This window comes from Fundulus heteroclitus, chromosome 11 (genome assembly GCF_011125445.2).
Source record: "Fundulus heteroclitus isolate FHET01 chromosome 11, MU-UCD_Fhet_4.1, whole genome shotgun sequence".
Lineage (NCBI taxonomy): Eukaryota > Metazoa > Chordata > Actinopteri > Cyprinodontiformes > Fundulidae > Fundulus > Fundulus heteroclitus.
The window spans coordinates 29,228,279-29,249,188 of record NC_046371.1 but is presented as its reverse complement, the minus strand read 5'-3'; the positions used below and the strand labels follow the sequence as shown (position 1 = coordinate 29,249,188).

The 20,910-nt window shown below is 38.2% G+C and overlaps 1 protein-coding gene across 1 annotated transcript in view; it reads left to right on the top strand.

Annotated features, from left to right (window-relative positions):
• The first annotated feature begins 18,216 nt into the window (after positions 1 to 18,216).
• The window catches only part of pcdh1a (protocadherin 1a), a 143,370-nt gene continuing 140,676 nt past the window's right edge, over positions 18,217 to 20,910 (top strand). Inside the window, exon 1 of the mRNA XM_012864738.3 lies at positions 18,217 to 18,824. The gene's annotated coding sequence lies outside the window, so the exon portion shown is untranslated. The remainder of the gene's footprint in view (positions 18,825 to 20,910) is intronic.

The following is a 20,910-nucleotide window of genomic DNA, read 5'->3' as shown; positions in this document are numbered from 1 at the left end:
TTGAAAGCATAGCATATAAACAAAACAACAAGAGTGAACTTGGGCTGTACATCTCATTTTTTATATCAGCAGACATCTTTTCCTATTTCTATGATGTTCTACACGTGAAGGCTAGATTCATTGACTTTATATGACTTCTTCAAAAAGAACTTAAAACTACTAAATCAAATGCGCTCAAAATGGGCTAAACCATGAATGTCAGCTCAACTAAAATATTGATTGTAGATTTTTGAAAAAATTTGTCCATTTGAAATTATTTTCTTAGAGTTTAATATAGATATGATGCAGTTGTCTTCAAAGAGACATACTTGGCATAAATAAAATGTTACCTTCAGTTCACCCGGATGCCTGTTTTCTTCTGCTGTATGTACCTGTCCCTGTGTACCAGTGTGTCTAGATATATAGAAGGACTCCTTGAGCTATTCCCACAGTAAAATATCAGCAGAGAGAGAAGGCCACAACACAAAAACCTTGCAACCAGAATCATCAGTAGAACATGAGCAAAAACCACGCTGATATTTATTATCTAATCATTTCACTATGCCATAATCTAGTTGGTCTTAAGGAAATCATGTAAGGAAAAAAAGCATAAGAATAAATCAAGTTGGCTCCAATACATTTCTTAAACTTAATTCGTTCTCTGGAGTGACACATGGGACATGTATCTAGTCACTTTATCTATTGGAAAAGGATTTTTCCAATAGATAAAGTGGGCATCTGAGGAATTGCTATTAGCAGTCAGTATCTTTTTTCAGACAATGCTCAGAGGCCTCTCAGTCTGATGAAACAGAGAAATTCTCTGACCTGAGAGTCGAGTTAACAGCTTGTCTGAAAAGTGGTAGTTCCAAAGTGGATTTCTGCCCTCTTAAAAGAGCTCATGTGTCAAAAAATGTTCCATGTTTCTGCTGCCATTTCTGATTAAACAGTTGCTCTAGTTTAATAGATATATAGGTTATATAAACCAATAACTGGAGCCAGTGTCCAGATATTGGTTGAACTAATGCTCAATGTGAAACACATAGAACAAAGATGCTAAGTTAATATAAAAAAAGCATAATAAATATTGTATTGAAAAAAACAATTTAATAGACTATAATCTTTTTTTAAATGTTTTTCTAAACTTCATATTTGTTGATCTGTTGTCTTACCAAAATGTTCCTGGTTATAACTTTCACAGCTTCTGTTGTGACTCTGGCTCCATCCGAATACCCTTGATAATAGCTCCTAGGTCCTGCTCCTTGACCTTTCATGGGGTCAACAGTAAGAACTCTATCATGTGGAGGAAAGGAGCTTTGGACTGCTGTGTCAAATTCAAACAGCCTTAACTCTGACATCATTACGTGATGGAAACACACATGGATGTGCACAATCTCTTCTCTCCGGACATTTTTGTAGATTTCCATGAGGGTGCTGTGCTGATACATCATGTCACATGAAGAATCGTAGGATACCTAAAGGGTTCTTAGTGTCGGTAAGGGATTACGAGAGCTTCCTAGGCAAAACTAGCTGCAGGAGGAAGCATACAGGCTACTTTTCCGACCACTCTCCTTTCTGACTGCACTATTAGGACAGCACTTATCATGACGACTGTTGATGCACTGCTGCTTTGGCTAAAGAGTCCTTACTCTATAAGGGTATTCAGACTGAGCCTCTGTGTTTCTGCTACTGATTGCTGAGGTCACTCTCCGTTCCCTGTTCCGCCCTGGCAATTATCCATTGGTTGACTGCACCTGTTACTGCCCTGATTACTGGTGCTGCAACACATATGTGTTGCTCTATTTAAACCTGTCTCTTCCTGAGTTCAGGCATCAGATTCTCGAAAACCCTTGTGTGAGTAGACCTTCCAGCATTCCTAGACTGCCTTCCTGTGAGTAACCCTTTTTGTGTTCTGGATTCCTGCCTGTTGGACTCTCCTGTTGCTTCTCGGTATCTGGACATTGACCTGTGCTTGTTGCCTGACTCGCACTCTGTTAAGTCCTCCTGGACTTCTGCCTGTCGGATTGACATTGGGTGACTTGACTCTGGACTGGACTCTGTCTGTTGGATTTCCCAACTGATACCTCTGCCTGCCTGTGTATCTAAAAAAAAAACTTTAAACAATACTGAGTGTATGTCAAATCATCAGGTCCAGAAGCAATAATCATTAGCCCTGGTCATATTTTTGAGACCTTTATTTCATTCAGGCTTCGACTTTTGTGACAAAACATATTACTGAAGCACACAATCTCAAACTGGGAGCTGTATTTATTGAAATATTGTATTTCCTCAACAACATAGATGGTTGAATATTTTGTGGTGTTTGTTGAGATAGTAAAACTTTATATATAAATTATTGACAAAGCTAATACAGAATGTGGATTTCAGGCAATAGAGTCAAAATAATTTATTGAAAAATTACCTTAATCATCTAATAGCTTTCACACACATATTTAGTAATGCCACTGTGCATCTATACAGCACACACAAATGATTTCATATGTTGAGATATGAATGTTGCATATAGTGTTGCATGTATGGAAACAACAAGGGGGGTATTGACTGTATGTACCCTATCCTAATCATTGAGCCACTGCTAATGGTGGCTATTCATTGCCTTGCAAAAGTGTCCAACTAAACCGTTATCATTTTGTTACATAACAATCAGAATATCAATAAAGTTATAGGGATTTGATGTGATGGACCCACATATGGTACAGCAATACTTATGGAGTGAAATGAAAAGGATGCCTGGCCTTCCAAATGTTGGTTACCCAACAAAAATTTTGTTACTGGTTTAGGTCTTAAGGGTGAGTCTCTACCGGCTTAGGAGACCTAGAGACTGCTGTTTTTGGGATTTTGTTTATTATTTTTATATGGATACAGACATTCTGTGAACTAAAATGTCTTATTGTTGCAGAATACTTTGAAGTTGATTTTGTTGTATACTTTTTAGGTCTAGGTTACAGTACATTTGACCTTGACTCTTCCTTCACAATTCTGGCAGTATATCATGGGCGATTGTCCTGCTAGACGATGAACCTCTACCACAGTCTTAAATATTTTTGCCGCCCTGCAGGTTTTCTCCCAGTTTTGCACTGAATTGAACTCTTTGTATGTTCCCATCAAATCTGTCCGGCCTCACTCACGGCCCGCTAAATAAAAGTGTCTCTACACAGTGACCACATGGTGATGCCACTACCATGTGTTTTGGTGCAAATATTATGTTTGCAGTGATGTGCAGTGTTAATTGTCCACCTCAATTTGAGTTTTGCATGATGATCATAGAGTTCTGACCAGATTATCTTCCTCCACATGTTTGCAATGTCCCATTTTAGGTCTGTTGCAGGCTGCAAATGTCCTATTTTTTGTATGTTCTATCAAGTTGCCACTCTTCCAGCAAGGCCATATTTGTGGAATATAACTAATGTTGGTTATATAACTAATGACCTGTGGACAGATTCTTCCACTTGAGCAGTTGATATTCGCAGCTCCTGAAGTTAGCAAGGGGCTCTTGGTTGCTTCTCTGATTAATTTTCTCCTTTACTGTCAGCTTGGATCATGTCATAGTAGTGTTGCAGTGGTGATACAGTTTCCATTTTTGAACAATGGATTGAAGCATACTTACTGTTTTGTAACCTAACCCTTTAACCCTTTATTTTCCTCTTACCTGTTTCCTGTGTTCCTTGGTCAGGGATTCTGTTTGTTCACAAATGTTCTCTTACATACTTCTGAGGTCTTCAGAGAACAGCTGCATTTATACTGAGATTAAATCACCGGCAGAGGGGCTCTATTTTCACGTTAGGTGACTGCTAAATTGACCTGGTTGCCCTAGATTTTATTTAGGGAGGTCAGTGTAGAAGGAATACAATTGCATGCCAAATTTCTATTTGTCTGAAAAAATTGTCCATGTTCTCTCAGTTCACAATTATGCACTGTTGTGTCTTATTCTGTCACATATATAATCCAAATAAAAAATATTTGCATTTATGTATACAACAGCATGTGAAAATTAGTAATGTGTATCCAAGGCACAATAACTGAGCTATAGAATCTCATATATAATATGGCTTTTTGTTAAGTCTCATAGATGAGAGCATAAAAAATCAACAATGAACTCAAGCAGAAGATTAAAACCTTGAAATCTTTCTACAGCTATTAAAGCAATTCTGTAATCAGCTGAATGGCTTGGTGGAGTATTAATAATAAGAAAAATACAAGTTTGGGTATTCCGACAAAACAGCTTCCTCCCATAATTCAATTAGCGCTTCCCTGAATGCAGCATTAGATGAATGCTACCATTTGCTAATCCATTCGAATATATAACATTTACTTATGACTCTCCCCATAATTTAATCTTTTAAAAGCAATACCAAAAGCCTGAGTCGCTTAATTTTTCTCTCCTTTTTTTCCCTCCTCCCCTAGTTTCTGTAGACAGTGTGGGGTTAGCAGCTGTGTTCTGGAGCAAATGACAGCAGGAGCGTTTGAAGCATACTGTTTCATGAACAGAAATGTTATTGTTGCTGCTATTGCATCCCTATCTGTCATGTTTGTGTGAATATATAATCCTGACCCAGTGGCAAATGTAGACAATATGAAAGAAGAAAGAAATGCAAACAACCGTGGCTCCTGGCATGTCTGAACACCCAATGATGAAAACAGCAATATACAAACCCTTTTTACACACAACCAGGAAGAAATAAAGTGTGTTAAAATGGGAATGTCTAAGATAACACGCAGACATGTTTACATGTTACTAATAAGATTACTTCCCCCCACAAAGCAATAAACTGTGCGTACTTAGTAAAATGTTAGCTCCTCAGGATGAAGAGGAATTTTCCACCATGTTTTTTCCTAAATTCAGATTGTGCATTTTCTACAAGTAGGAAGAGAAACATGCATCCTCCCACCTCCTAATACTTTGCTTGCTGGAGAGCCCATTCTGTTAATTAACCAAACCACATGGGGCCAAACATAAGTCCAAATGCTCTCTCTTGTTTTGATTGAAGTTCACAGTACATTCCGACTAATAAATAAAAGGCAGCAGAGGGTTCACACAAGAGATATACTGCTACATTCTGTATTTGGGAGACTAGGATAAGAGTAAATGGTCAGATCAAATACTTTAAAAGTTAATGCACAAGGAGAAACTCAGCCACCAGTTGCAGTTGAAAGCAGATTTCTGCATACAGTGTATAAAAGGACACAGCCGTTTCTCCCTTTATATCTAGTGTGAAAAAAAGACTTCACCTTTCCCCTTTTTTAGGTCAGTTTAGATAATTAAAACTTGCTCTGTTTGCTAAATGTCAGAACAATGACATTTAATAAGAAACTTTCTTTGAATTCAGACGTGTACAACCGTTTACCTAATATTGAGCAGACTTGTCTTTAAACTGTACAATATAGGTCAAATGTTTTTGGATATTGTTCTACAAGCTTCGTACAATAGTTTGCTGGAATTTTGCTCCCAATACAAGGTAAGTTATTTAGGTAGGGTCACTGAAAAATTGGAACAATCATTTGTGGTCAAGCTTCAGATTCCTGGGTGTCTCTTCAATTTTTTTTTTTTTACATAATCTTTTTCTTTCATCTAGATACTATTTATTTTGTGAAGTGTACCGAAACAGTCCCACAACAAAAAAGTAGCCTCCCCTGTACTTCAAAGCTGGGATGGTAATCTCAGGCTTGTAATCTTCCAACTTGTTCCCTTCATATGTACGGATAGTCATTAGGACCAATCACTTAAATAATAGTTTTATCAGACCACATAGCATGACTCCATTAATATATTTGTCCCTTATGGCCAAATAAGGTACAAATGTTAGTATATTCTTTGCAATTTGGGGCCGTAGATGAAAGATGAAGACTGCATGGATTGTTTGTAGCTCATACATCTGCGGTCGTACGTTGGGTAGTGAGACAGATTCAAGGACGGCCGTTGTTAGCATGTTGTGACCATAGATAACCTGTGATCAATATCTGACAGTGTCTGATATTTAGGATGAATATCTCACAGTGTGGCAGCTGCTACGACCTACGTCTACTATTGAGAGCCTACACGGTAGGCTACGGGAGGCTCCGCAGGTTCCGAACGGTGTTGCCCCGTAAATAAAGAAATAAATTAATAGGTTTTGGGTTTCTGAATCAATTCCATTTCAGGTGACAGGTTTTATATTTGTTCTGTTATTGTGGTAGCCTAGACCAAGACTGACAATTTTTTTCTTCCTCTTGGCATTTTTTTTTTTTTGCCAGCAAGGTGCACTGAACTGGGATATTTTGCCAAACTTAATTTAAATTATTTATTAAAAGACACTGACAGTTGAACACTGACAGTTGATAATGGTTTTGTTTTGTATGGATTTGGGACTAAATAATAGCCTATAGCATGCAGCTAATTTCTTTGTTTACATTAAATACAGCCTTTGCTGTAGATGGATGGCATAGAGTGATGTGGCGAGTGCTGATGAAGTGCCTGTTATCATACGGAGTAAACGATTTAGTAGTAAACAGTGATTGTACAATGTGCACACATCAAACTTTGTACTGAAGATTATTAAATCCACATTGCACAGTGTGTCATGGAATAGTCTTATAAGATTGCTAAAATTTCAGTGTATACTGGCATGAGTGAATTGCATAATATGATCATTCCTTTGGAATAATGGCTTCTTCCGCTCTGCTTGACATGCCATGTCTATGGAGGGCTTGTTTGACTTTGCCCACTCTTACCAGCTTCAGCCAGCAGTACCTTCAAACAGTCTTCTGCTTCTGTTCTTTGGTTGATGCACACATTTAAGAACGACCATGTTCATTTCTGGGATAGTGAACCTCTCTTTTTTTTCTGAACACTATGATAGATGGACCTTCCTATCATGTTCATTTTATTGCACATTTGTTTAATCAGATGAATGGAACACTTTAAGGTATCTGAAAATTGTAGCCAAGAATGAACCAGAGTTTTGAAAATCCACATTTCACTTCTTTTTTACCTGGTGGGGCTGCTTTTGACCAAGAAGTATCTCCATTTAACGTGAATATTAACCTTTCAGCAGCTTAACAAAGCCATGATTTCATTTCTGGGCTTTCCTAAATTGTATAAAGAGACACTAATCTTAGTTTATATAAACCTATGAATTTTAAGAAGAAAAAAATAGATGAAAGAAGAAGACCAACCATTTTTTCTTATTCAGTGCTAGAAATTGCAACATAAAGACTATGTATATGTCTAAGCAGGGTGTGTAAATATAGTTTGAACGACATGTTGGCCTGTACAGTTAGATTTTTTTCCTTTATACTGATCAGGTATGTCTCTCTTCAAGTATGATTCTGTATGAAAAAGATAAGTATGGACGGTTTTAAACGATAAGAAACTTGACATTTGCTGGAGGAAAATATGAGTGTAAATCACTGAGCCTTTGTAATTGCACACACCCACGTACTGCAAGCTAAATCATGGCAGGAGTGATGGTGAATGCTCATGCACTGCTGACAGCTTTATGAGCGTACCTCTTTTAAATCTCCTCAGATGCCAGTCTGCCAGCAGGAAATCTGTTGTCCATCAACACATTTCCAGCAGTTAGATCACTTTGCACATTTTATTTACAAGATTGCGTCAGCCTTTTCAAAATAAGGGTTCTTTTTTTTCTCACTAACATGAAAAAAACAAAATGACTTATTAGAGTTTTTAGACACAGGTAGGCAAACTCACTACACAGGAGACAGATTTTTTTTTTTTATTTTAAACTTGATTTTCTTTGTCTGGATAATCCAGATTCATTCCACTGTTCAAAAATCATATGTTTTCTTTTAACTGGTGACGCTAATTAACTGCAGGAGCAACTGTATCCATAGCCTGGCCAGCCAGACTGATTTATGCTGTATACACTGCTTTTCAGTCTGGTAAGGAGCTGGTAAAGTCCAATTTCAAAGGTGGGGCTAACAGGGTCAGCATCATAGGTTTAGCACCAATCAGACAACTACGGAAAAAAAAAAAAAACTCCTAGTGATGGGCTCTGTTTTTATAATTTCTAGTCCATGAAGCATGTCACGCTATCAAGAAAACTCTCCAGTGAACAATTTTTGCCACTAAAAAATAGAAATGTAAGATAAATGTTGTACTCACATATACTCTTTTAATTTTCTAAGACACCAAGCAACAAAAAATATCCGTATGCATCTTGACCGTTATTGTTATAGAAAAGCACTGCTGCATTATGGGTAATTCTGCCTCTGAGAGTGACGCATCATAAAGTCTCACCTCCCGCGCTGTGATTGGCCCGGTCTGTTTTAGGCCGGAGCATATGGAGGCTTACCAGACTGACTTACGCTTCGTGTAAGTCAGTCTGGGTGGCCAGGCTACTGTATTCATGCAGAGTTGTTTTTCTCTGCGATGGCTGGTAATCAATCCAGGTTTTAACCCACTTTGTTCCCAGAAATAACTGGGATAGACTCAAGATCTCCTGCACAAATGAGCAAGAAAAATATAGGTATGGGGACATCATAAATAGGTTCTGTTTTTACCATGTTCAAAGTGGCTTTCATTCACCTATCATCATGTATTTACTTGAGTAATGAGCTTCACACATTTAATTATGCTGTTCGCCCATTTTATCTTTATTTTTTTACTGTTTCTTAATGCAACATTTATTCAGCATCAAAAGTATGCTGTTTAATAATGTTGATATCTGTTTAGTTATTTTGTTCAGTTCCCTCTGTAGTACAAGTCTGTTTATTTGGTATGATGTTAGCCTTGCCTGCTAATTAGTTAGAACCAGCTCATGTGACAATCACATTTTAACCAAAATTTGAAGGTCAATATAGATGGACTGAGAATGCATGTTCATTTCCACTTTTCCACTTCCACGTTTTTTTTTTCTATTAGCAATGGGTTTCAACCATATTTTTTGTTTTAACTTTTATTTATTTATTTATGTATTTTTGGAAAAGACATGAAGTGAACAAAATATTGTAGAACAAAATTATTTCTGCTGTCTAAACTCAACTTCTCCTCAATAGAAGTCTCATTAGACAGAACGTTATTCCTCCTGCACCGATTCATGATAAGTTTATTCTCAAAACAAATAGGTTCAATTCATACAATGAAATAGGCACCCCTGCCCTAAGCCAAACATATCTCTCATGATTCCTTAACATACTGCCTTTCTGTCCCACCTCTATCCATCCCAACACCCATCCCCAGTCCAGACCTTGACCATGTGCCCTGTTCCTCCTACAGGCCCCAAACTCCAGATAGCAATTGTAGAACATGGGTGGGAGAAAGACCCTGAGCCTGCCTCCACCTGCTCAAAAATCCCAATTAACAGAAATAAAGACTTTAAAACACCATCAATTTGTATTAATCTATATGTGTTTCTCTAAGTGAACTGGGTTACTTAAATAAGTGGACCTTTCAAATATTCTAATTTATTGAATATGACTCTAGTTGTTTGGTCATGTAGTTTATGTTTTTTTACGCTCTGTTTGGTAGCCTTAACTTTAGCCATTAGTCATGTTTACACATTTTTAGCATTACAACCCAGTACAGTATGCTGGGTGGAACTCATTATCCAAAACTGTTGTAAATTAACCCACACTTTTAACCCAACAGTTCTCAGAGCACACTTACTATCAACTCTCTTTACTGCCTGATTTTCCCAGAACATTACAAATTCCTTCCTAATATGTATAGTGATAGAAGTATCATTATGATAAATCACTTGATCAAGCAGGGGGAAATAAAGCACCTTCCACAATGTAGATCTATATACATGCGCTAACCTAAATAAATTACTAAAAAGATGGGACAAAGTTTCCAACTGAAAATGGTTTATAATTAATGGAGCTAAAACTAACCCATTTTAATTAAGGTTTGTACAACAATTAAATGTTTATAAACTCATAAAAAATAACTTTCTAAGATATTGGATTTATTTTGAATCACTGCTAACAGGAGAATCTTGGCAGCTGGTAATGTAATTTATGGCATGTTTCTAAACCACGTTAACATCTTTTAACGTGTATCCTGACCATTATTTTTGTCTCTTAGGTAAGCCTTCTGATATATCAATCCACAACTGTTGTTAGAACAATATGTTTTCTTTATTGGATCATAAAAAAATTTATATGCAGAAAGGCCAATCAATCGCTCCATTCATGCATTTTTCAAATGGCTTGAGTTTGTCATTTAAGTCAATATACCAAAAAAATTTGGGCCAAAGTGCAGCAAAGAGCTAATTATACATATATTGCCTTCAGGGGGCCTGAATATGTATTCATTCTTAACTTTTGAGTTTTTTATTATTAAAGAAATGTGCATGCCTTGAATTATTTTCAATCCCTTTTGCAGTTTGCACTACTTTGTGTTTGTCGCATAAAGTTCTACTAAAATCCATTGAATTTTGTGGTTGTAATGTGACGAAATGTAAAAGGATTATGAAGAGTTTTCAAAGCACTGCATGTTTTATTCATTTACGTTCACAAACGCCTGAGAACATCCTCTCTATAGTGATGGTTGCTTCATGAAAATAAGGGCAACTACACATCAGTTTCAGGATTTTCGCTAGTTTTACACTTATAGTGCTCCAAGTCTTTGGGTTCATTTGCTACAGCTTTTAATGCAACACATTCTTCAATGTCAGCACAAATAGAAATTGCAGGAAAGTTAAATAATGTATTGTTTTTTTTCCTGTGCTGCGGAAATACTATATGTCACTTTATTATTTATTTGCTTACTTTTTCCCCCACGGTGACATTTAAAGAGTAGATCTGCACCAGATTCCTTGTGGCAGAGAACTGCTGCTACACTAAAGCCTGCGGGCCTGAATGTTTCAGACCACCACACTTCATGGCGTCATAGTTGGAAGTTTTGTCATCTGAGATCATTGCAAGTGGGATATCAAAACTTGTCATAGTAAACTTGTGTATTTCAAATATGCATAGTTGAAAACATAAAGTATTCAGCAGGTGGGCTTGCTTGTATGTGGAATCCAAAACATTTTAGTCACAGATGTCACCTAAATGAAAAGATGTTCAAAAGACAATATGTCCTGCTGCATTTTCACTATAGAGTTTTATCAGCCTGAGTTGCTCAATACAAGATAAGACCAAATACTGTCAGATAAATGGATTATTACCCCTGCACACATTCTGAATGCCTTGCAAAAGTAAGCATACACTTTCAAACTTTTCACATCGTGTCACATTACAAACACACGTGGTAACATCTGAAAAGTGTGGTGGTCATTTGATGTATCAAACCCATTTACTGTGATACATCTAACAGAGATCAAGTGCAACTAATTGCCTCCAGAAATCACCTCAGTGTGATGGGAATTAATAATGAGAGGCTCCCTGTGAGGAATTTAGTCTGTGTATAAATCTGGCTGTTCTCTTAAGGACAAAAATGTTTTTCTGTGAACAAATGGGATCATGAAGACCAAGGGGCACAGCCGTCAAGAAAAAAGTTACAGAGACATTTAAAGCAGGGTTAGATTGTGAAACAATATCTCAACCTCACAGAGCACTGTTCCATCCATCATTTGAAAATATAAAAAGTATGGTATAACTGCTAGTTTACCTTAATATGGTCATCCACCTAATCTGACAGCCCTGGTAAGGAGTGTGTTAATCACAAAAGAAGCCAAGTTGCCCAAAGGTAACTCTGGGGAAACTGTAGAGACTTAACTCTCAGTTGGAAAATGCTGTGGACAGGAGATCTGGGCTTCATGGAAGAGTTGGAAGAAAGAAAACAATGTTGAAAGAAGCATGGGGGGAGACACCAAAACTGAACTTTGTGCTCACATGTTAAATGTTATGTGTGTCAGACAACAAACACTACACTTCACCCTGAAAACACTATCCCTTTTTTAAGAACCATGTTGCTGGCAGCATCATACTGTGGTAGAACTTCAACTGGGATGATTTCAACAAATCTGGTGAGAGGTAAAGGGAAGATGGATGTGGCTAAACACAGGACGATACCAAAAACCAACTCTTAGGGGCTCAGAAAGAATTGAGACTGGGACAAATCTTCACCTTCTAATCTTCAGCCTGAATGGAATGGTTTAGAGCAAAATATAGGATTCATATGTTAGAATGGCCTACCCAAAGTTGGTACCTTCATCTGACAAAGAAGCTGTGGGAAGAAAGAAATTAGTCCCAGATGGTCTCCATCCAATGTTGGCAGAACTTGGGCTATTTTGTGAAGAAGAGTAGCATCCATGTCCATTTCAAGATGTGTAAAGCTGCTAAGGACATATCCAAAAATACCTGCAGCTGTAATTATATTGTACTTTAGATCATTAAAACATGTACACAAAGTTTATGGCATTGGAATGCACATAGAACAGGATATCTTGGCGGAATGCTTCTTCTGTTTCTTTTGCCAACTTTCATTCAGTTAGGATTTGCTTTTAAAACTTTGGAGGTATGTCTCCCCCTCTTTAGATCTCATTGTATGTCTGCGTTTTCTCTGAAAATATCTCATGTGTAAAATAAGTATAGGAACAGGAAAGGTCCTCGGGGTGGGGTATGTCATATGAAAATGGATGTGAATGTATATTGATCACATTTTTGTGCTTTTTGCTGTAAAAGCAAACAAACCATGACCTTAGAATTCTAAAACCCAGTCCGTCGAGAGAGTGTGCTTGTCTGCCTAGCTTTGAGGTTTCAGCTTCAATAGGCATACATGTACATGGGACTTCAAAAAAGAATATTTCTGAGAAAGCTTGATGCTTATTGAATGTCTTGGATACCCTAAGTAAGCTTTGCAAAAGAAAAAAAAAAAGAGAGCATAAGTGTGAGGCTGTGATTTGCCGCCTGAATAGTGCATGGTAGTTATTAAGTCTTTTGGGAGAATTTGAGAGAGTTTGAGGTCATTTTCGGCATTTTCTTCTGATCTTCTTTTCCTCTATCAACCATGCCTTTACCAGTTTTCTCGCTCACTTTTTCAAAACATGGCCACCTGAAAGAGGGGAGGACGAGTCACCCCAGACTGTGCTCTTTAGACTGGGTAATAAAGACATTGCATGTGGCGGCATCTCAGTCCACACTCTTTCTTGGTGCTGCCTTCTTATTTGAATAAATGTGAATGCCCTCGACAAAGATCCTCTGGCTGTCATCACTGGGATGGAGATACAGTTGGTGAATATTGGAGGCATGGATAGTTAATTAGACATCCATCCTTATTTCTGTCAAGAGGCAGGACATGTGGATCACGTAAGTGCCTGATTTCGCTCAGGCCAATTGGTCACTCTATTGCAATGATAACTCTCGCACTGACTTTCCTAAATATTCCCAAATTGGGTTTTACTCTTATGCATGAAATTGTAATAAGCCTGCTATTTCCTTTTTAAAAGGCTCCAGCCCCTGTCTGTACCTGTTTATAGGTGCAGGGTAATTACATATAAAGAATGATTTAAATGAAACTTAAAATAAATGGATAAAATAAAATATACATACAGGTATCAATTATTTAAATGTGTCAACATTTTGTTGAATAAATGATTACATAATTAAATGTTCAAATCATAATTTCAAATGGGAATTTGTTGTATGTGAAATTATAAATATCTAAACAAGTGAATATATTAATGAAAATGAAAATAAAAACATAAATGTGAATATACATCAAACCCTTTTCTTATTTTTTCTTACTGGAACCATAAGGTAAATACACTATAATTTTGAATTCTAAAATTATTAATTTAGATATGTACACACACACACACACACACACACACACACACACACACACATATATATATAAATATATATCTATATCTATATATATCTATATCTATCTATCTATCTATCTATCTATATATATATATATATATATATATATATATATATATATATATATATATATATATATATATATATATATTTCTGTTTATAACATTATGTGCACATTTTCTGTCTCGATATTCATTTGTTTTACACTTAGCTAAATTAATCTTAATGTATTTATTTATTTATTTATTTATTTATTTATTGGGTGGAGTTACTTTCCCCCCTAATACATCCTCTCTGTATCTGCCCTCTTGTCAGACCACTCTGGGCCCACCTGTGAAAGCACCTAAATGTTATTAAAATGACTGTTGAATAGGAGCATGGCAGCAGGGGAGGCTTGGGCGGGAGCTCTAATGTGATTGGCTCAGGGACACTGTAAGTCTGAGCGGCAGCCCTTAATGGGAGCCCTGGAGAGGTAACCCAACAGCTGTGTGTTTGCTGCTAATGAGAGATGGGGGAGGAGTGTGAAGGATCACAGACTGGAAGCACTCTGATAAACTCTTGCTGCAGCAGAATATAGCTAGGGGAAGACAGGAAATCAAGTTTTCTCCGGAGTGCATTGCTTAAGGCTTTCCTTGGTGGCACACCCCGCGTTGCTTCTGGTCCATTGCTTTATGCTTAAACAGTTATGATCACAGGCATCAGTGTTTATGGGAAGAAAGGAAGAGAGTTACTGTAGCATAGGACAGATTTTACACCCCGCTGAGCCATGCTGATTTATAGCCCTGAGCGAAAGCAGTTTTTTTAATTTTTATTTTTTTTATTTTTTTGTTATTACTTGTAATGTCAAACAATATAGGAATTTTCCACTATCATGTGATGTTACATTTATGATATTCTTGGATTATGATCACTGTGGGGCACTCATTATAAAGTGCCAGTGCGTCTCCAAAAAAATATATAAAGGGTGGCCAAAATTTGTTTAATTTTGTATAGTATTGTTCAGCTATATTTTGAAAGGTCAACACAATCCCTTCATCATTAATGGTTTAGTCTTGTTAATAATGTAGATACCACGTTTGCAATATTCTACTCCATGCAATATAAGGGTATTTTGTTTTGAGTAAGAATCTTCAAGTTTTGTTTGGAAAGGCCAAAAATCCCTTTTTTATCACCAGTTTAGTTACTTTAAATAGGGACATATCATGCAATGGTCAGTTATTTAGCCCTTAAGTCAAGAATCACGAAGAATCAAGAATATTTAATTTCTCACTGCGTGTTACCATGGCAAAATTTCTCTTTGGCCACTTCTGTTCACATTACACATAAAGAGGCAAAAACTGACAAACAAACAGGAAATGAACAAAAATTTAGCGTTCAGGAGAGTCACAGATTACAGATAATGAGGTAGTAGGGTGTAATGTATGACGGGCTTGTAAAAGTGTGGGTGATTTTAAAGTGTTGGACTGCAGTCTCCCATCAGGGTGCGATTGCCTTTCACAGCTCTTGGGAAGAAGCTGTTTCTAAGTTTATTTGTTTTGGCTTTGAGGCTTCTGAAGCATTTACCTGATGCCAGAGGGCCAAACAGCGCATTGCCTGGGTGGGTGGGATCAGTGGGGATGTGACTGGCCGTTGTTTGGACTCGTTCTGCATAAATTGAGTCTAGATCCTGCACACGGCATCCCCTGTACTGTTCTCATTACCCGTGCTAGGTCCTTCATCTCCTGAACTGTGCAGCTGCCATACCACACAGTTATGCTGATACACAAAACACTATATGGTAGCACTGTAGAAGTTCTTTAGCAGTTTAGTGGGAAGTCCAGGCCTTTTCAGTTTCCTGAGGAAGAAGAGCCGTTGTCGGGCCTTCTTCACCAGGTGGGAGGTGTTCACAGTCCAGGAGAGGTAGGAGGATATGCAAATGCCCAGGAACCTAATGCTGTCCCCACGCTCCACTACCTCCCCCTGTATGTAGAGTAAAGCGTGTTCAGTCCTACTGGACCTCCTGTAGTCTATTATTACCTCCTGAGACCCACTACAGTGGTGCTGTCTGCTAAATTTACTACTGTGTTTGTGGGGTGCAGCATAACAGTCCTGGGTGAAAAAGGTGAAGAGGGCTAGTCTAAGGACACATCCCTGTGGCATTCCTGTGTTGAGGATCAGTGGATGAGATGTGTGTTTCCCTATCCTCACCAATGGGGGTCTCTAGGTGAAGAAGTCACTGATCCAGGAGCAGAGAGGTGTGGATAATCCCATGTTGTGGAGCTTCAGAGCCAGAATGTCTGGTAGGCTGTAGGAGTACAGAAAATCTGAATGTAGTCATGATGGGTGCTGCATAAACATCTTTATATTCTGCTTGGGTCATATTTTTCAATCCGTTCAATTTTCTCTCTTCCCTACTATGTGTTTTTTTTTAGTCCAAGCTGAATGATGCCGAAACTACAAGTGGATCAGTTAAGCTGTTCATTTTTTGACTCGGCTCGCACATGTAAGGCTGGATGGACAAGTCTTCTGTTGTTGAATTATTTTATTCAGTTTATTTAAAGAGAGCACACCATAACAAGCTGCTCTCAGACACACTACGGAACAGGATTAGAAGAGGGGTTGAGGGGCAACAATAACAAGGAATTCAGACCAAAGTATTGCACTTCCACTTTATCCATCCATTATCTAACACATCTGTCCGTTGTGGGGTTGCGAGGGGTGCTGGTGTCTATCTCCAGCATTCAATGGGCGAGAGGCGGGTTACACCCTGGACAGGTCGCCAGTCTATCGCTTTATGTAAACCACATATGATTTAAATGTAAAATGGAAGGATTTAAAAGCATGAGATGTTCACTTTAATGGTGGAGATTCTACTTTTGCAATTATTTAAACTGAAACTGCTCCAAAAGACCTTCTTTGACTCTGTGGTGGCATCAGCCATCTTCTATGGCTTGGTTTGTTGGAGCAGCAGCTTATCGGTAGCTGGATAAACTCATTAGGAGTTTGTCCTGGGATGTCCCCTGGAACCAGTGCAAACATAACATTACTGTAGGTCCTTCCTCCCAGCTGCTGCTAGACTTTATGATCTCTGCTACTCCCAACAAACTCAATGAGTGTTCAAGAATTATCTACACTGTCTCTCACATGCTAATGTCTAAGTGCATACTTTTTTTGCTTCAATGGGAGTGTTTGTATAATCGTGCATACTGCACAGTTTTTTCACAATTTTTGTACATCATTCTGAAAATTGTCAGAATGATGTATATAACTTGGTTTTCTTATATTTTACTTGAACATCTTATTCTTACCTGAATATTCCTATTTATCTTTTAATAATTGCACAGTATATTTTACCTTTCTGATAAGTTCTTTCTCTTCTACAGCTTAACTTAAAATGTAGCTTTTTTGTGTTTTATTTAAACTTGTGTGTAAGTCTGTTGCTTTCTATCTTTTGCCACTGTCACACCTGATTTAACAACTGTGGGACAATAGAGGCATTTCTATTCTAGTCTTTTCTATTTTATTAATAAATCAGATGCCACCTTTGAAATGATAAAAAAAATATTAAGTATTGAGGCTTTTCATTTTGAACAGTATTTTAAGGCTTTATTTTGAAAAGCCAATCATGCATGTTCATCATGGCCTTAACTAATTTCGAATAGAATAGTGAGGTTGCAATTTAATAATGCAAATGCGGTACTGTTTGGTAATCCATAATATTCACACCTTTATTAACAAAAGTGCAACATGTACATTAGGCATAACCTTTGATTATGCAGATTCTACTTTTACAATAATTGACATTCTGAACTATTAAGGCTTTTACTTTTAAGCAAATATATATTTAAGCTTTATTTTTGAAAGGCTAAAATTCCTTTTCTGTTACAGGCTTGGTCAATAGAAGGATGCAAATTCTACATTTGCAGTAATTTATAATATGGAATGTTGAGGCTTTTGTTATAAAGAGCATTCGGTAAGATTTATTTTGAAAAGCTAAAACAATCTTAGGCACTAAGGTCGGGTAATATTTGGGTGGTCGTTGCCCCCCGTTCTGGCCACTGTCGAGTGTGCATTTGCACAGCAACGCCTACATTCCATCCCTCTAACTTCCCCAGCAGGGTCTGCCCGTCTTCTTTATCATAAGCGCCTGAGGGTGGCGCCAAATGAATAAACAGTGTCCAAGCAGCTCCCATGTTAGACCCCTCATTCTTACATGTAATGCACATCAACAAGTAAACTATCAGTGCACACGGCATACCTGTTACACCATGATGCATTCCCTACACTTTAGTTGCAGAGTGGAAAATAATAAGAGATCCACAGTGACTGTATGATGCGCTCATTTAATAAGGTGCATCCCCGCCTCTGTGAAGTGACCCACTTTGATTAGATATTCCTAAAACTGTATGGATTCGCGCAGTGTTTTTTTTTTTTTTCTCTCCGTGGCTTAATACTGACATGTTGAGTGTGAAGTTGCTGTGTGCGCTGTGCGCTGTGGTGGATGTGGGAGCCCCACCTCCTCCCACGCTCCGATGAGTAGAGAGAGACGGGAGAAGAGAGCTGGGGAGCAACTAACATACCCACAGTATCTCATCACTTGCTCTCTGGAAATGCTTCAGATGGGCTCCTTATAGTAGCTCCAAAAACGTTGCAGAAATGCAATTCCTGCCGCCGCCATTCAGACATCCTGTGCGTCCTCAGAGTGCCAGCTGAGCTCCGGAGAAACTTGGACCAAATGGGATGCGCGTATTTTGGCAGGGACCATGCTGTTTGGTTGTTATTTTGTTGTTGTTTTTGTTAAGTGTCTTTCACGGAATGAAGATGGCCATACGGAGTGAGAGTCTTCATTTGAGAGCTTTGTCTTAAAAAAAAAAAAAAAAAACAGCACCCGATCTAAGACGAACTCCTTCACTACCGTCCTCACTAGAACGGAGAGCTGTCCGTGTTCCAAGATCCACCAGACGACGGGTTGGTCGCAGGATCCCCTGAATTTAATGAAGAAAGTTCTCCTTTTCAGCCCAGTGGATTTTTAAGTGGTTCATTGACGGATGTTGGAAGGTTGGAGACCTGCCTTTGTGGACATATAAGCTGCGGAAGATCTGCCATAAACGCTTACGCATAAGTCTCCGGCTCAGGTATTTACAATGTAAAAAGAAAACATATTTTCAAAGCATTTTATTTTCCGAGTGAAGTCGCGCCGGTGAGGTTTCGCGTATTTTCTTCTTGAGCCATCCAATGCGCTTTTAGTAAATGCCACAAGTTGTCCACCGTGCAGTAAAATAGGCAAGCTGCAGCTGGTAGGTGTTACAGGTTGATGGGATGCTGTGCTGATGGAGAGAGGCAGCAGTCCGGATAAGTCGCCCACATTCAGCATACGCCGCGTGATTGATTAGACGATGCATTTCAATTAAGACACATCCGAGGAGACCCAACTTCCAGCCTCAAGTGAGGGATGGCATGAAGTCATTAAGTCTCCGTATCAGCGCACTTGAGTGACATTACGAGTGTATGCGCTTCAGTCCTCAATCCGATGGGTTGATTGCATTTTTATAATACCATTACGGTTCTGTGAAGCAGAAAATGCGATCCAATTGTATCACCTCTCTTGCCTGTGATTTATTTATTTATTTTTTTTTTAGCTCTGATCTAGGTGCAAACACCACACTAATCGCCATCATTAGTGAAGGGGGGGGATCTTTATGGCGCTCTTTGCTCGTGCGAGACAGTTTTCTGCGCATAATTACAATAAGCCGCGTAATAAATACAGTCACCCGAGTCGAGTATAGTTTTCTTACGGTGGGGGTAAAAATCGCGCTTTTAATTGGGAGGAACAGCTCTTTGATCAGCGCATCCTCTGCTGAGAGTCAGGGGTGTTGTTCCTTCCTCGCCACTCCACCGACCACCAGGCACATTTTAATAGTCCGTGTGCCACATAGTGATATCCATCGGTCGAAGTACCCACATGGACTGTAGGCGATGTTTCATGGCCGTCCAAACAGAGAACAGAGCAGACCAGAGCAGGCCAGTAACCCAATTTCACCCTATGTGACAAAATGCATCTAAAATTAGTCTATCTATCTATCTATCTATCTATCTATCTATCTATCTATCTATCTATCTATCTATCTATCTATCTATCTATCTATCTATCTATCTATCTATCTATCTATCTATCTATCTATCTATCTATCTATCTATCTATCTATCTATCTATCTAAATGTCTAATATTTAATGTGTCATGCTTCTCAATAATATATGTGGTCACTTTGGCTGGACTTCAACTGTCCTTTCAGATCTAGTGAGCTAGATTATAACGCTTAGGGAGCCTGAAAAAACAACAACATTGCAATTATGGAAAATAAATACAGTTATCTAGAAGATGTGCTTTCATTGCAATTGATATCAACATTCTACTATAATTTAGCAATATTATGTTAAAGCCCTGTCAAGCCCTGGACCTTCTTGGTGCAAAGAAGCAGATCTAACCACACAGTAAAACAAACAAGGACAACTGCCTAAAATGTTAGGTTCAAACTAACTTAGTTTAGTATAAGTTTTAAGTTTTGGACAACAAATTCAGTTGAAAATATAACTAGCTTGTCAACAATTACTTTATGACCAATTGTTTTGTCAAAATGTGACTGTTGAAGACACTAGCCTGGGCAAACGACTTAGCAGATGTTTATGTTGTAAATGAAGAAATTCTTACACCTGGGGCATTTTAGAGTGGCCAGTTAACCAAATATGCATGATTTTGAATGGTGGAAGAAATTAAACTAACTTTTGAAAAAAGCCCACGTATGAAAGTAGAGAACACTCAAAAATTATTTTGTTTAGTTCATATTCAATATTAATGTATAAAACATTGTCTGTCCATATTGACTTCATGGCAAGTTCTCTGGTCAAAGTATAAAAGTTGTATTTAGCTAGCACTGGATTGAACTAGCTGTATAGTAGGTATGAGCCTAATGCTATCCTAGGCCAACAAACCTATCTGCATCCATCCATCCATCCATCCATCCATCCATCCATCCATCCATCCATCCATCCATCCATCCATCCATCCATCCATCCATCCATCCATCCATCCATCCATCCATCCATCCATCCGTCCATCACTGGTGGGAAGGATCCTTTTCAAGTGGCTTTTCAATACAGATCGTTTTGAGTCAGGAAGAAGGGCCCAAATTTAATGTGATGGGCTTACAAGCAACCAAACC